Source organism: Lagenorhynchus albirostris, chromosome 13 (genome assembly GCF_949774975.1).
Source record: "Lagenorhynchus albirostris chromosome 13, mLagAlb1.1, whole genome shotgun sequence".
Taxonomy (NCBI): Eukaryota; Metazoa; Chordata; class Mammalia; order Artiodactyla; family Delphinidae; genus Lagenorhynchus; species Lagenorhynchus albirostris.
The window spans coordinates 49,780,185-49,793,639 of NC_083107.1; the positions used below are offsets into that span (position 1 = coordinate 49,780,185).

The 13,455-nt window shown below is 38.4% G+C and overlaps 1 protein-coding gene across 2 annotated transcripts in view; it reads right to left on the reverse strand.

Annotated features, from left to right (window-relative positions):
- The window catches only part of GTF2A1L (general transcription factor IIA subunit 1 like), a 60,721-nt gene extending 52,957 nt beyond the window's left edge, over positions 1 to 7,764 (reverse strand). The window contains exons 1-6 of one of the 2 annotated variants that reach the window (XM_060169024.1): positions 7,570 to 7,764; positions 5,869 to 6,033; positions 5,483 to 5,620; positions 4,423 to 4,530; positions 2,862 to 2,963; positions 2,546 to 2,669 (exon numbers count right to left, since the gene is read on the reverse strand). The gene's annotated coding sequence lies outside the window, so the exon portion shown is untranslated. Of the gene's footprint in view, positions 1 to 2,545; positions 2,670 to 2,861; positions 3,140 to 4,422; positions 4,531 to 5,482; positions 5,621 to 5,868; positions 6,034 to 7,569 lie in introns of those variants that run through there. The other variant, XM_060169025.1, reaches the window with a different exon arrangement.
- Positions 7,765 to 13,455: the final 5,691 nt, after the last annotated feature.

The following is a 13,455-nucleotide window of genomic DNA, read 5'->3' on the forward strand; positions in this document are numbered from 1 at the left end:
TTACACAGGGGTTAGACAGTCATTCAAAATGCAAGATATACCAGTGAACTTTACCATCACAAAAAGTCCATTGATATGGTTTCAGATTACACTTTGCAGCTAACCTCTCAGAAACTAGCACGTGTTGAGTTTTAGCATAGTACCAAATTACCTGAAAAAGCTATTAAAACACTCTTCCTTTTCCAATTATCTATCTGTGGAAGATTAGATTTTCTCCTGCCAAAACTACATATCACAACAGATTAAATTTAGAAATAGATATGAGAATCCAGCTGTCTTGTATTAAGCCAGACATTAACAAGAATTGCAGAAAAGTAAAACAATACCAGTCTTCTCACTAAATATTTTTTTATTCTGGAAAAGAGTTATTTTTAACAAATATATATTAACATACAATCATTTTTTAAATTAATAAATGAACATTTTAAAAATTTCTCAGCTTTAATTTCTAATATGGTAAATAGATACTAACAACCCACATAAAAGGAAGCATTTTGAGGTTCTCAATTTTTAAGTGTAAAGAGGTCCTGAGACCAAAAAAAAAAAAGTTGACAACTGAAGATATGGCAAATGACTAAACAAATGGATAATAGAGTCAAAGAAAATACAACAGGGCAAACAAATTTTAACAGTGGAGAAGACAAAGGCAAAGGACTTAATTCCACTGTAGATTTAATTTGAACTTGTTATCAAGAGATAGAAAGGTTGTAGCGTATGTTTAGGCTATCTTAATCAGGCTTTTAGAAGCATACAACAAGATGATATAATTAAAAAGTACTTCAATTTTATGAGGCTGTTTACTTCAAGAATCTTATTGCAGAGTACCTAGAAATGAAGAGGGATAGGAAAAAGGCCTATAACGCAGTTTTACAGGATACATGTGCTTCCTCTTCACTTCATCATGAATGATGTAGAAAAGAATAAGAAGAAAAACTGTCTTGTTTAAATGGAATTATTTCAATTATTCTAACCTCTAAGACAGAATTAGAAAGAAAGAAGTGCTGAGTGAAAGTCAGCTAGATATATTAGTTGCAAGACTATTTTGTGATTTAAATCACTGTTAATATTACCATCTTGAGGCAAAATCAAGTATTACAATAGTGTTCCAGCTAGTCTTTTCTTAAGAACCATGCTTTTCATAAAAGACAATCAAGTATTTTACTACTCCACATTCACCACCCTCCAAGCCACTCCTAAGGAAAAAATCTTTAAAGTTCTCTAATGAAGAAAAAAATTAAAAGAATGTTATTTAAATAGAGAAATAAAAGGGATGCCCTAATAAAACAGTAAAGTTAAAAATGAAACATAGCCAAAAACCGAACAATTGATGTAATTCAATGTGTCAACTTAATAATTAAAACAGCCATGGCTAACTCTTAAAGAGCAACGTTACACATTTTAAGCACAGCATTATATAAGTTGTGTTTGGTAACTCAACACTCATTGTTATTTTCATTTTTATACGTTATAATTGCTGTCATATTTAAATTCTCTCATTTTGTAACAGACGAGGTAGTAGCCTCCTTACTATCGATATCTTCCCCTCACCTTGACCCACAAGATTTTCATGTGAATTTTCCCAAGTATGCCATGAACAATCTAGTTTTTACTGACAATCTAATCCAAAATCTACCCTTACCTCTTGCAGACATTCATCTATTGAATTTCGGCTAAATCCAATAAAATCTACTTGTGTGTGTCTGTCTGTATCTGCACACGTCTCTATCTGGGTGTGTCCCGAGTCTGGATATGTCTGTTGGTGTGCGCCTCTGTGTCTGTCAGTGCATCCCTATGTGCCTGTGTCTCTGTACATCAACATGTAGATGTATACACACACACACATCAGGATAGCATAAGGATTGTAAGAATCAGAGGAGAAAAAAAGAAATAAAGGCTAGAAAGATATAATAGTATTGTTTTATCTTTTAGCAGTTAGTCTTTTCCAGTTTAAATTGATAGACATAATATGGACAAATATTTCCCTTAAAAGCAGAGGTCTAGATTTAAGTCCAAGATTAAAGACAATACGCATATGGTCCATTTCTAGCCATCATTTTATATCCAAAACTGTGAAGTAGCTTGAATAACCTCCATATTCCTGTTTATACTCCATTTTGCTTCCATTTCAATTACAGAATTACAATACATACAGATAGCAAGAGAAAGAGAAAGAATGCACAAGCTTGCAAGCACCCATCTTTCCCTCTGCTTCTTCACCAACTGGCTGGATTACTCCTTTACTAGAGCCAATCAAATCCTCTGAGATAAACAAAGGGTATTTCCAATAGCCCACAAACTATATAATTTGTTCCTTTGAAGTAAGGCTTTGTCACCTTTGTGGACTATAATAGTTTTAAAAATAGTTTAAATAACCTAATTTTTTTGTCAATAATTACATGGCAGTGATGACTTATCCTGTGTTCTTTTAATAGCAATGATTTTGAAGTCCAAGTCCTCTCCCCTTAAGAACATTACCCTAATGCCAAACCACCACCAAATGAGAATTTATTCTGCATATAGTACTAATTTACTAACTATATCCAACCTGTTGATGATTGCAATGTTTGGTGCAAGCTGTGTGGCAACTGAAGGGTGAACAAAGGCAAATGGACACCATTTCTGAAGAAGTCTTCTGTTGCTTTAGACTGCAAAACCTTTGTTTCCCAGAGCTGCAGAGAAAAACAAAATGTTTGCTCTAAAAAAAAAAAAATTAGGATATTTACTCATATTTTTTACTTTTAAATTGTCAGCTGAAGGCACAATAAATGGGTAATTATTAAACTATAATTAAGGGGTATGAATTTAATTTATCCATTTTTTTAAGCTGAAAAACAAGAGAGAAACTTCTACTGTCTACAAACCTGCTTCAAGTCTTTTAAGACTTGTTCCTCTATACCTTCTTCAGCAAACAGATCCCGCACTCCTTCAATTACATCTTCAATTACAGATCTGTAGAGTTTAGGCTACATAAAAGCAATTGTTAAAGTTTTACATTCTCAAGTTTGAGTGTATCCAGCCTTAAAAAACATGCAGTATACACTTTCTAATCTTATATTTGAAGAAAAGCCACCATAAGGATTTTCACTCTGTGCATCCTATTCCCAATACAGTCTTAGCTTTCCATAAATTGGTTAACTTCAGACCCACAGTCTCAGCTTATCTATAGGGCTGAATCACAATACTACAAGAAAATATGAGATAATAATCTCATCAAGACGTATGGTTACTTTTAGGATCCTTGGCTTTTGTGTCAGTATTTAACCTCCACACTCCTTTTTAAAAAGGAAATTAATTTAAGACAGGTGGAAATGAACCTTTTGTTTTCAATTTACCTTTTTCTCAGAGGGACCCAGAGAGCTTTTTTAGAGTTTGCTATATTACTTCCATAAATGTAAATAAATTCCAAGCCATAAATTTGGGGCGAGCATCTACAATAGAGTCACCAAATTCTGTCCCGCTTCCAACATACAGAGTCCAAAAAGATATTCTGAACCATGGTCAAGTAAAAGTACAACTGCACCAAAAAGGATTTCCTAAGAGAAACTAAGGAGGACATAAACAAACCTTACCCTTCCACAATCTGCATACTGCAGAGACTAAGCAACATCCTAAAAGCGGATCTTTACCAGATTAAAAACTGGTCAATATCAATAGAAAAACAGCCCTGTGAAATAAACTGAGTCCTTCAAATCTATGTAAACTGTGCTCCACTCCCACCCTAGTCCAAAATGGCAATGCTAGGAAATTCCCTGGCAGTCCAGTGGTTAGGACTCGGCGCTTTCACTGCCTGGGTTCAATCCCTGGTGTGGGGACTAAGATCCCGCAAGCCACGCAGCACCACCAAAAAAGATCAAATAAAATTAAATAAAATTTAAAAATGCAAAAAAAGAATGGCAATGCTAAGTGTACTGACAATACTGACCTAGTGGAAGTTCTACTGATAAGAAATAACAAAATAGGAATTTAGTTGAATTGCTCTTATTTCAAATTGCTTAATCAGGCCAAATTGAAAATTCTGTCATTCTAGGACTGCTTTTTCATACTACTCAGTAAATATTCTAAGTACTCCTATTCATGCGAAGACTAGTTAGGTATCAAACTTATTCCTTCTAAAGACCCAGAGTGAGCCTATGAAAAAGCCAATCAGTAATATTTAAATAATACATTATTCACAAGCATAGTCAATAAGATTAAGTGCCCTAGATTAGTTCCTTCTTCTAAAACAGGCTACCCTGATAAAGCCGTGCTTAACTGATGTGTCAGTGTTAGGCCCAGCTAGTGTGATCACACTTAAAGCTAGAGGTAAAAACTCCTAAGGGATAAAAACATCTTTTAAGATCTACCCTCAGAATGTAACAGCAGCCATCAAAAATAACCCATTAGAACATAATTTTTCAAAAGCAAAGTAGGAATTGAACATACTTTCTCTTCTAGGACTACAGCTAGACTTTATATTCTTTCCCTGTTATCTTCATTAGTATATGTATAGTCCACTATGCATAGCCCAGGAAATCCACCTTAACCTCTTCCCTATGTAAAACAAAACACACACACACTCGTTGGAGTTTCACCATCAAATAAAATGGTATATACGGTAAGCTTACATTCAAGCATAATTATTTCACATATATTAAAATACATTATCAGAAAAAGGATACACATTAAAAGAATAACTTGTCTTCAGAAATGAACCATTTTATCCTTCGTATGTACAGATGGAACCCATAAAACAACACAGATCAGGACAAGCACATTGCCTTTCACCAAATGTGAAGTCTGTTGAAATGAACTGAAAATAAACGTGATTTCTTGACTTTTTTTCTTTAAATCAATTTTTAGGATTGATAGAGGGTCTCACAAGACCATTTAGCCTGTCAGTTCTCATGCGAGGTTTACGTACTCCTTAACGGTAACAAAGCAACGTCTGGGTTTATCAATTCCAACTGTACACTTAAACATTAAGATGTTTAAGGATGGGGAAATGGAGGGGTGCGGGAGAACTCTAAAAATATGTGGTGGGGTAACCTAAAGTATCACATTACCTGTTATTTCGGTTAAATAATATAGCTTAGACTCAACAGTGGTCATACTAAAATTAAGAACTACAATTAGAGTACAACTGAACTCAGTAATTCTAAACACACTAAACTGGGAGGCTTAAGTTCCGTTCCGTCTCTAACCACCTTCTCAAATCCTCACTCTAGAGGACCTCAGTTCGATGAGGAGTAAGAAGAAGAAGAGGGGCGCTTGTTTTTCTGGCGGGGGGCCTGGTCCAACTTCCGGCTGAGCTACTGGCCCTCATCTACTTCCTCTAACACGGAGGAGGAGGACAGAGGAGCCCCTAAGGGAGAGGGCTCCTGAAAGTCTGTAAAGAGCCAGGAGGGAAAAAAAAAAGGGTGTACGGAGCTCCACTGCCATGAGCCCAGGACCGCGCTCCCTCTGCACGGAGCACAGGCCGAGAGGCCAGGCTGGTGGTCCTTACCACCGGGTTGACGGGCTCCATGACCGCCGCTCCAGCGCCTTGCCGCTTGCGCCTGCGCAGCACGCGATGGCCTCCGAGGACCGTTCTTTGCGTGCTTTGAACGTAGGTGCACGTTGTCCACGCAACGCCGTCAGGACGCTGGGGGCGGGGCGGGGGAGGAGACAAAGGTTAATGACGAGGGCTAAGTGGAGTCGCGCTTCAGAGGCAGTTAAGAGGTTGACCTGAAAGTGCAAAGAGACCAGATAAAACGGGGTGGTTAACTCTGGTGTAACCAGCTTTGGGCCGTTCACATGACCCTTGAAGAGCCTTTATTTTCTCAATCTATAAAATAAAGGCTAAGAAAATAGGGGATGAGCAATGCAGCGGTAGATCCCAGTTCACTTTACCTTTGAGAAGAGGGGAGCTAGTGGTATCTGTCCTTTCCTTCTGCCAATTTTCATTCCTCCCCTTACGCCCCAGTCACAGCTGAATTCCAGTATATAATAAGAGTCAAACTCTTCTAAGATTGGTTCTCAAAGTGTACGACAGCAACATCAGCTTCATCTGGAAACCTGTTAAAAATGCAAATTATTGGGTCCCTCCCCAGACCTACTGAATCAGAAACTCTGAGGCTGGGACCTAGCCTTCTGTAACTTTAACATGCTCTCCAGGTGATTCTGATGGGCACTTCAATGAGACTCTTTGTCCCAAACCAAAGATTTTCAGCTTTGGCTGCACACTGAAATCACCTGGGGAGCTTAATAAAGGTTTGGCACCTGAGTCTCACCCCAGAGACTCTGATTCTATTATGCAGCCAAGTTGGAGAACCACTGCTAAAATAAAGTCAGCACCCCAATACCACCCAGGCTCCTTTTCCTCCTCAGGCAGAAATGACACTCTTGACCTGTAATAATTCCCTCCTTCCCCTGAAGGGTAGAGCATCTAGGGCATACCTTGCCTAGGGCTGAGGGTAGATGTAAGCACAGATAACCTAGATGGTTAGATAAGGGAACAAGTCATTTATTGCCACTACTCTGCCTTTTAAAACAGCCTTTCTAGCCTGCAGATAGATCCTGACCTAACCAGATGGCTAAGTTACTGAATGATTAAAAATCCTATCAGGTTTAAAATTGGCTGTTTATTTATTTATTTGTGCATGTAAGTTCAGTAAAGCTATTTATATCCAACCATTCTGTATTTGCTTTGCCTGGGCCAGGTACCTTATAGTTTGTGAGTTTCAAGAAGCTAATTTATATGAAGCCCTTTAGAAGACTTTCCTAAATTGAAAACTATCTGAAATTTCTTTTACAAAAAGCCAAGAATGTTACATAGTACTTTTTAATGATTGTATCTCTACCTGGCAATTTACTACCAGAAGTATTCAAAGTGACTTAACTTACACCCAAAACAGAAAGCTAAAAGCAGTCATTGATTCCTACTGATATCATAAAAATTCAATTCAATTATTCAGCTTATTGCCAAAAAATCTCATTTTTCATCTTTTTCATAGCCAAGTTTTAAAACTTTATTCCTAAATGCATAGGATTAGTAATCACCTAACTTTTTGTGACAGCATACTGTTTTATATTACTTCATTATATATTTTACCCTTCTCAGGGCTATACTATAGATCATACATACTTTTGAAATTAAATTTGGACCTTGGTACCCATAAAAAGTGTGACTGAGTTGAACTGTTGTTTCTTAGTATACTTAGTAGACTCAGGTTGCCAAGAGGTTATGTAACTGGCAGAGAAATGTCAGTAACTTTCTATTTGCCCCTGGTGGTCTGTCTGCATGGTCACTAGTAGACTAAGATATAGTTTCTTCCCAGTAATAGACAATGGCTTTTAGAGGAGGTATACTTTAACCTACATTCCAGGTGAATCCAAGTTGCAACTCTGCTCGGGACCTGAGATAGCCAGCTTCCAAGATGGCCCCCCAAAGATCCTTACCTCCTAGTATTCACCTTGTGTTCTCCCCTCCCACATTGTAGCATGGTTTGTCTGGGTGACCAACAGAAAAGCAGAAGTAATGATGTATCACTTCTAAGATTAGGTTATAAATGAATGTGGCTTCCTTCCTTGGGATTCCTTCAGATCACTCACTTGGGAGAAGACAGCTGTCACGTTGTGAGGACAGTCAAGCACTCCGCCTATGGAGAGGCCCATGTGGCAAGGAACGAAGACTCCAGCCCATAGCCAACAGGGATCCCTGGTGGAAATCGATGCCTCCCCATTTGGGCTGTCAAAGGATTGCAGCCCTGACTTGTCTGCATCCCTTTGAGAGACTCTGAACCGGAAACTGTGTGAGATAATAAATATTTGTCATTTTAAGCAGTTAAGTTTGGGGATAATTTGTTACACAAAATGGGATAACTAATACAGGACCCATTCTCTGATTGGACGGTGCCTAGTGAAGGCTTGGTTTTTCCTCATTGTAATCGCAGAATTTAAGCTTTCTTGAGTACCCTCATCAGTCACAAGAGCATCTGAGAAGTATGTAAAGGAATCTTTATAGGCTGATATTTGATAGTGTTGACCCCAGGTTATCATCAAACAAGCAGACTGTTGTAGTCATGTAATGATCACATTTCTTTTGTCAATTTTTCAAACTCAGAGGGGAAGTGTGTTGCATACACAAAAGACTTTTGATGCTAAAATTGAAATGTCAAGACCCCAAAGCCTCAGTGAGGCAATTTTACAGTAACTTTTTTTTTTTACGTTAGTAATTAGAGAATAAAAAAGGAATGCTGAGCTTTGGTCTGTTTTTGAGTACACAGTTTTTGAAATTACACCTGTGGCAAAATATAAAGCTCTTCCCCAATTGCCCATCACAGTTCAGAGCATCAGATTTTCATTTTCTCCTGTTTTGTTTAGAGGCTATAATATCTATTTAACATATCATTTGTAATCAACACTAGTTTTGTAACATTTAAGCAAATCTTAATAATCAGATTAATTTCTCTGCATTCTGTAAGTTCATATTACTTTTGCCTAGAGGTTTCAGTGAGTGATATTATAAAAGAAAAGAAAAAACTTCTCTTTGTTTATTGTGAGAAAAGGCCATATCTATGAAGTCCTTTCTCTGAATAAGAATGTTTTTAAAAATGTATTTTAGAGACAGCCCATTATCTTTCACATATTAAATTTTACAGTCAAATGCAGGGCATTTCAGTAACTCTAGACGCTAAATAATATATTTACCAGTAATGAAAAACACAAGTTAGGCTATGAGCATATGCCTTAAGGCAGCAAATATTCACAATTAGTTTCTGAACATTTTTCACCCAATGCACTAAACCCAGCAGTACTGTGTTTCTCTGCCTCTGTTTCATCCTTCACATCATTCAGGAAATGAAAATCCACATAATCTCTACCTCACCTTGTAACTTTGAAATGGCTGCAATGTTAGTAGTTCTGATTTGTTTATACTCTGCACTTTTATAACATTTTCCATTTTCTAATACAACTCTAAAATCAACTTATATTATTTGAACATCAGATACAATTCCACCACGATGAATCCCTCCCCCCTACCCCAATAGGATTTCAGTTAAAATGACCATGTGACATAGCGCGATGGCCAACTGGTGACCTTATCACACAGTGGAACACTGTTAATGTTCACATTACTACCTATTTTTAAATGTTTTAATATGAAAGAGATGTATACATTGTGTGCATATGAAAATTAGTGACTATAATTAACTCAAGGAAAGTGTGAAGGATGACTTCAAACACAGTTTTCCCTATGGCTACTTTTCAACATTCTCATCGGGGTCTTGATAAGAATTCAGTAATTTCCAAGCTAACAAATTATTCCATTTTCATTTCTTTAATCACAATGTGTATAATCAAATGTGAACATGAAATATTAGCAAGAATAATGTCTGCTGTCTCCAGTGAATTTTCCAACCTAAATTTCTACTTAGAGAAGATGGAGGTAAAGACCAATAAATTGAACTTAAGGCTATGACGTGGAAAGAACCAACCAGCTTTGTTCCCACAGTAACTGTACTTATCTTCTTTCCTAATTGGTCTCATTTTGTAAGATGTAAAGGTAGCATCTTGAATATTCTATATTATTCTACGTGCTTCAAATATCAGGAGAGGCAGGAACAACATGGAGTAGACACGCTCCTTCCTATTCCTTCTGCTAAGCACAGCTAAAAAAATCTCTGGATATTATACATAAAACAAAGATAAGAAGACTCTGAAAGGTGGAGAGAAGTTAGGGACCTCACAACCCAAAGAATGACACAGCAGTAAATCCCCTTGTTTTCTTTTTGCCTCGCCTATACCAGCCTGGGTACTGGTGAAGCTTGCAAACCCAGAAACATCAAAGGTCACAGACCAAAAAGAACAAAAGCCTTTTTTCTCAAGCTAAGGACCAGAAAAGGGGCAGCAAGACAGAAAACTTTTAGACAATATCTGCTCTACTTCAAACACCACAGAAAAAAACCAGCCCCACCCCAGAGCCGTCAGCAAAGGCAGAGCAGGGAGTTTAAACTTCCACTCTTGCCCAGCTGTAACGAGGTGCAGCCATTCCCACAATGTCACTGGAGGCCACCTGGGATGCCTGGACTCGTCCCCCCAGCCCAGCTATGATGAGGCATCCCCACCAGCCACCAGGGTTGTGTCAGAGAAGACCAAGACCTTCATTCCTGCTGGGTGATATTGAGACCTCCCCCTGCAGTGTCCGTGGGGGCCATGTGAGAAGGAGTTACAAGGTCCCCTTCCCTGCGTCAACCAGCACGATGTCAGTGGAAGCCGGGTGGGGGGCCTGAACCCCTACCCTACCCAACTGTCACGAGGAGACCCTCCTCCCCTGGGCTGTCAACAGAGGCTGAGCCAGATATAAGGCCTGGAAACCTTGGCAGTAGCAAGTGGGTACTTTCACTTTCCCCTACCGGCCCTGTGTCAGAGGAGACCTACTAAAATAGAAGATTTAAACAAGATCCAGTCTCCTAATAACCAAAATGTCCAGGATGCAATTGAAAATCATTTGTTACACCAAGAGCCAGGAAAATCTCTACTTGAATGAGACAAGACACCAACACAGAGATGACTAAGAGGTTGGAATTATCTGGAATTATCTGACAAGAATCTAGCCTTCATAAAACTGCTTTAATGAGGAGTTAAGCAAGCAATTTAACGGGCGCTTTAAACAAATGAAAAAATAGAAAGTCTCAGCAAAGAAACAGAAGGTATAAAGAAGAACCAAATGGATATTTTATAACTGAAAATACAATAACCAAAATAAAAAGTTCAATGGCTAGGCTTGTGATGGATTGAATTATGTCCCCCCTAAAGAGGTATTTTGAAGTCCTAACTCCCAGCACTTCAGAATGTGACCTTATTTGGAAATAGAATCATTGCAGATATAATTAGTTAAGATGAGATCATACTGTAGTAGGATGGGCCCCTAATCCAATATGACTGATGTGTTTATAAGAAAAGGACAAAGATAGACAGAAAGACAGCCATGTGAGAACAGAGGCAGAGATTGGAGTGACGCATCTACAAGCCAGGGAACACCAAGGATTACTGGCAAACACCAGAAGCTAGAAGAGACAAGGAAGGAATTCTCCCCTACGAGTTTCAGAGGTAGTATGGCTCTATCAACACCTTGATTTCAAACTTCTAGCCAAACTTCAAACTTAGGACAATAAATTTCTGTTATTTTAAACTACCCAGTTTATGGTAGTTTGTTATGGCAGCCCTAGGACACTAATGCAGGGCTCAACAGTAGAATGGAAATGAGAAAGGAAAGAATCAGTGAACTTGAAGATAGAACCATAGAAATAACCCAATTTGAACAACAGAGAGAAAACAGTCAATTCAAATGTAAGTGGATTTCTTGTCAGAAACTAGGAGGCCAGAAGGAAGAGGCCTGAAAGAAAAGTGCTAAAAGAAAAGAACCATCAACTCAGAATACCATACGCAGTGGTAATATTATTCAGGAAATAAAGGGAAAATCAAAACATTCTCAGATGAAAGAAAACTAAGATAACTTATCACCAGCAAAACTACCCTAAAAGGATGGCGAAAGGAAGTTTTGAAATAGAAAGGAAATGATAAAAAGGAGGACTATCAGGAAGAAGAATGAAAAGTAAAAATATATGTAAATATAGTAGACTTTTCTTCTTTTGAGTTTGCTAGTGTGTATGACAGTTGAAGCAAAAATTGTAATACTGCCTCATGTGGTTCTCAAATTCTATTATCAGTGGGGGAGGATAAAGGAAAACACGGTTTCTTCAATTCACTGGAAGTGGTAAAAATGTTGACTATGATAAGTTATGCGTGTATAATGTAATACCTAGAGCAACCACTAAAAAAAATGCTACACAAAGAAATACACTCAAAAATACTATAGATAAATCAAAATGGCATTCTAAAAAAATGTATACGTAACCAACAGGAAGGCAGAAAAAAAGAAAAAAAGAGAAATAAAGAACAGAGGGAACAAACAGAAACCAAAAAGGCACAAACCAGTGTTGGCAAGAATGTGAAGAAAGTGTAAAATGGTACAGCTACTTTGGAAAACAGTTTGGCAGTTTCTTGAAAAGTTAAGTAGAAATTTACCATATGACCCAGCTATTCCGCTCATACCCAAGAGAAATGAAAATATATGTTGACACAAATACCTGAACGTGAATGTTTGTAGCAGAGCTATTGATGATAGTGAAAAAGTGGGGAAAACCCAAATGTCCACCAAGGGATGAATGGGTAAATAAAATGAGGTATAGGGACTTCCCTGGTGGCACAGTGGTTAAGAATCTGCCTGCCAATGCAGGGGACACGGGTTCGAGCCCTGGTCTGGGAAGATCCCACCTGCTGTAGAGCAACTAAGCCCGTGTGCCACAGCTACTGAAGCCCATGCGCCTAGAGCCCGTGCTCCACAACAAGAGAAGCCACTGCAACGAGAAGCCCGCGCACCCCAAGGAAGAGTAGCCCCCGCTCGCCACAACTAGAGAAAGCCCGCGCGCAGCAATGAAGACCCAATGCAGCCAAAAATAAATAAATAAATATTTTTAAAAATGTGATATAGCCATACAGTGGAATACTATTTGACAATAAAAAGGAATGAAGTATTGATACATGCATGAACCTGGATGAGCAACGTGGATGAACCTCAAAAACATACTAAGTGAAAGAAGCCAGAGACAAAATCCCTATATTTTATATATATATATATATATATATTTTTTAAGAAGATGTTGGGGGGAGGAGTTTATTTATTTATTTATTTATTTTTGCTGTGTTGGGTCTTCGTCTCTGTGCGAGGGCTTTCTCTAGTTGCGGCAAGCAGGGGCCACTCTTCATCGCGGTGTGCAGGCCTCTCACTATCGCGGCCTCTCTTTTTGCAGAGCACAGGCTCCAGACGCGCAGGCTCAGTAGTTGTGGCTCACGGGCCTAGTTGCTCTGCGGCATGTGGGATCCTCCCAGACCAGGGCTCGAACCCGTGTCCCCTGCATTAATTAGCAGGCAGCTTCTCAACCACTGCGCCACCAGGGAAGCCCTGTATTATAAAATTCTATTTTTATGAAATATCCAGAAAAGGCAAATATACATAGACAGAAATTAGATTAGTGGTTTCCTGGGGCTGGGGTGAGAACGAGGAGTGACTGAAGATAGGCTTTTGGGGGAGATGGAAATGTTCTAAAATTGATTGTGGTGACGGTGGTACAATTCTGTGACTATACCAAAAAACATTAAATTGTACACTTAAAACAGGTGAATTTTATGATATATAAATTAATCCTCAACAAAGCTGTTGAAAGGTATCAGGGGAGGCTCTCTTCTTTAGGTTGGAACTAATTTATTTTTAATTGCGGTAAAACACACATAACATAAAATTTGCCATCTTAACATTTTTAAGTGTACAGTTCAGTGGCATTAAGCACATTCACATTGCTGTGCCATCCATCTCCATAACTGTTTTCATCTTGCCAGAGTGAAACTCTGTACCCATAAAACAATAACTCCCCA